The sequence below is a fragment of the Orycteropus afer genome, unplaced genomic scaffold (assembly GCF_000298275.1).
Source record: "Orycteropus afer afer isolate SDZICR_OR568_19922 unplaced genomic scaffold, OryAfe1.0 scaffold00282, whole genome shotgun sequence".
Lineage (NCBI taxonomy): Eukaryota > Metazoa > Chordata > Mammalia > Tubulidentata > Orycteropodidae > Orycteropus > Orycteropus afer.
The window spans coordinates 123,319-126,711 of NW_006921869.1; the positions used below are offsets into that span (position 1 = coordinate 123,319).

At 48.9% G+C, this 3,393-nt stretch overlaps 2 pseudogenes; one reads left to right on the forward strand and one right to left on the reverse strand.

The window, feature by feature from the left end:
• Positions 1 to 2,230: 2,230 nt before the first annotated feature.
• LOC103205335 lies at positions 2,231 to 2,948 on the reverse strand (annotated as a pseudogene).
• Positions 2,949 to 3,024: 76 nt separating this feature from the next.
• Positions 3,025 to 3,143, forward strand: LOC122150998 (annotated as a pseudogene).
• Positions 3,144 to 3,393: the final 250 nt, after the last annotated feature.

The following is a 3,393-nucleotide window of genomic DNA, read 5'->3' on the forward strand; positions in this document are numbered from 1 at the left end:
AAGGAGACTTGCTGGCGGAGTGGGGTGCCTCTCTGGGAACCTATTGGCAGAGCTAAAAGAGCCATGTACCACCTGCCTGAGAGGGCAGAGTCCAGGTGGAGAGGCTTAGGGCAAAAGAGAGGCACGCCCAGGGACATGACTGAATGGAGGCTGTCCTGATCGAAGAACTATATCCTGAGCATTCCTGAACCTGACTTGTAACCTGATATTCACTAATAAACCCCATAATCATAAGTATTGTCTGTGAGTTCTGTGTGACCATTGCAGTGAATTATCAAACCCAGCAAAGAAGTGGAGAGTGCTGTGGGTGCGACAGTTGGTGTCAGAACTGGCAAGAAATTTGGAGGGTGTTGGTGTGTCTGACCTCCATTTCATAGACATCAGCCTTGGGCTGTTGGCTTTGATTCTTCTTTCCCCTTGTGAATTTAGAGGAGGTCAGACACCATGTCCTTTTTGCACCCACCCTGAAAATCTTAGGGTTAAACTGCTTCTCCTCCAACTGATACAGACTTTGCTGCAGCTCCTTCCTCTATCTTCCCCATACCGTCCCATCCCTCTCTTCATCTGGCAAAGCTCCCATTCTTTCTTTAGGAGGAAGTACAGACATCTCTTTCTCCAGGAAACCTTCCCTGATCCGCCCATCTGTGCCCCCATAGCTCCCTTGGCCTCCTCAGTTATAGCTACCTCTCTCACCACTTAGCTCTGAGGGGCTTGAGGACACAAACTAGTTTCTCAAGCTCATCATTAAAAACCTGTGCCTGGAGGAGAGGCAGATATCAGGGAAGGCTGACTTTAGGACTGGGCAACCAAGTCTGTTGTGGGGCTATAGGGAGGTTGTTGTAGGGGTGGGGGTCAAGGAGCGGGAGAGTGATGCTGCAGAGGGAGCCTGCTCTGGAGAAAACAGCAGTGGCAGAAGCTCAGTACAGCCGTGCTGGGCTTGAGCAATGGGTTGGGACCCCAGAGACCTGTTGTTTGGCACTAAAATGACATGGACCTTGTGATCTTGACCAGAGTCATTCCCCCTCTCTAAGTCTCAGTTTCTTTATAAAATGGGAGAGTGAGTCTCAGAATCAAAAGCTAGCTGTTGTTTTCCTGTCAAATCTGGCCCTTAGATGTTTTTTATTTGAGTGATATATGAACTTTGAATAGTTGCCAATGTGCACAAATCATGAAATTTCAACTAAAACCCAGAGTTCTGGCTTTTTATGAGATTGGGATCCACCTTCCCTCATAGCTATGCTTGGCTGGACAAAGTCATGGCTCCTTTTAAGGTCTCCTTCTAGCATCAGAGACTCATAGTATGTAACCCCAAAGGCTTGTTTGTCTTAAAAAAAAAAAATCTAAGTTTCTGTGGAAAGAAATCCAGGAGATAGGGATAGCATTGCCATATTTAACAAGTAAAAATACAAGGAGCCCTGTCTGCCGAACCCAGGCAGCAAATGGATTCCTCCCTCTGTGGAGTCGGATTTCTGGGAGAGCACCATAGTTAAGTACAATTCTGACTTTTGCCAGAAGGGGGAGGCAGAGATGCAAAGTTGACCTGAGACCTAGCCTGGAAAGCGTTCCTGGGCACTATCCTAGTGCTTGTTGTTATTTGCCATGGAGTCAGACCCGACTCATAGCGACCCCTCCTTGGGTTTCCGAGGCAGTATCACTACGGAAGTAGATTGGCCAATCTTCCTTCTGAGGAGTGGCTGGTGGGTTTGAACCTCCAGCCTTCTGGTTAGCGGTCCAGTGCCTTGTTGTTGTTGTTGTTATATGCCGTTGAGTCGGCCCCAACTCATAGCGACCCCTCCCTGGGTTTCTGAGGCAGTATCACTACAGAAGTAGGATTGCCCAACCTTCCTTCCGAGGAGTGGCTGATGGGTTTGAACCGCCAGCCTTCTGGTTAGCAGTCAAGTGCCTTAGGCACTATGGTACCAGAGCTCCTCCATTATTCCTTGCCTAGACAGCCACAGCCTGAGCTCATTTATTTATTTATTTAATAAATAAGTAAAGATTTTATTAGGCACAGGAGAAGGTCCTGTTCTTTCATCTTCCTCTATGCCCTCATCCCATTTTCTATCCTGATCAGCCTCTCCTCCCTAGCTCAGAGGGGTCACAAGGCAGGGCCTCCATAGACACAGGGGTGCAAGAAAGAACAGACAAGTGCAAATAATGGAAGGTGATGGTTCTGGGCCCAGGTTCTTCCCTCTCCCATTCCAAATGTGGTCTATTCAAATCCGGCCAGTCAAATATCCAGGTCATCATCTGGGTTTTCTTTGTCCAAATCATCATAAGCATCTGGCTCACAAAAGATGTGGCTGGTAGCCTGGCCTGGCCCAGGACGCAGTGGAGCCTGCTGTTTTTCAGAGCTGAACTGGAAGGGCAAGGTCAGGCTACTTTTTGGCTCCTTTTTTTTTCTTGGACAGGCGAAAGTTAAAGGTTAAATGAGTTGTGGGATCCACCTGGGTGGTGGGAGAGTCTGGGTGAGGCTGAGACTCTCAGTCGTGGGTGGGGGGTGGGGGAAGGCACCCCTTGGAGATTCAGGCTGAAGTCAGGCAGGACGGAGAACCACTGAGTCTGATGGGTTGGGCACTGTCGGGGCCTCCAACAGAGGATGTGGGCTGACAGCTGGTTCAGCATATCACTCAGGGTCACCTCTGTCTGAGCAAGACTGCTCAGTGAGCCATGAAGCTCTTCACGTAGCAGGTCCAACACATGCACCTGCTCCACGGGGGTGCTGCCATCAGGGCAGGGGTCTTGATGGGTCAGAGCATGTAAGGTCTGGCACAGTGTGGCACAGAGGAGGTAAAGCAGAGCCAGCCGAGTGAATCGAGAGCAATAGTAACAGGATCAGAATGTGTCCTGCTGCATAGGGCTCTCAAGGCTCCCAGGGGTCCTCCAGGAAGGGCCTCTCCAGTCTTTGACCAGTTGAGATCTCTGAAGAAGTCATGGTAGACAGACATAGAATCCTAGAAGAACAAACAAATCTTTCCTGGAAGAAGTTGAGGTCATTTATTTAATAGATAGTTAGTGACTTCTGTCTGTGGCCATACTGCTGTGAATGTGACTGATCTCATCTGATCTCAGAAGCTAAGCAGGGTTGGGCCTGGTTAGTACTTGGATGGGAGACTGCCTGGGAATACTGGGTACTGTAGGCTTGGAAGCTCTGGTGGCATAGTGCCTAAGGCATTTGACTGGTAACCAGAAGGCTGGTGGTTCAAACCCACCAGGAACTCCTTGGAAGGAAGACTGGGCAATCCACTTCCATAGAGATACTGCCTTGGAAACCCAAGAAAGGGTCTCTATGAGTCGGATATGACTCAATGGTAGTGAGTTTGGTTTTTTGGAGTGATCTCTACCATGTACTTAGGACATAGGAATGAACAAAAGAAATAAAATTCTTGCCCT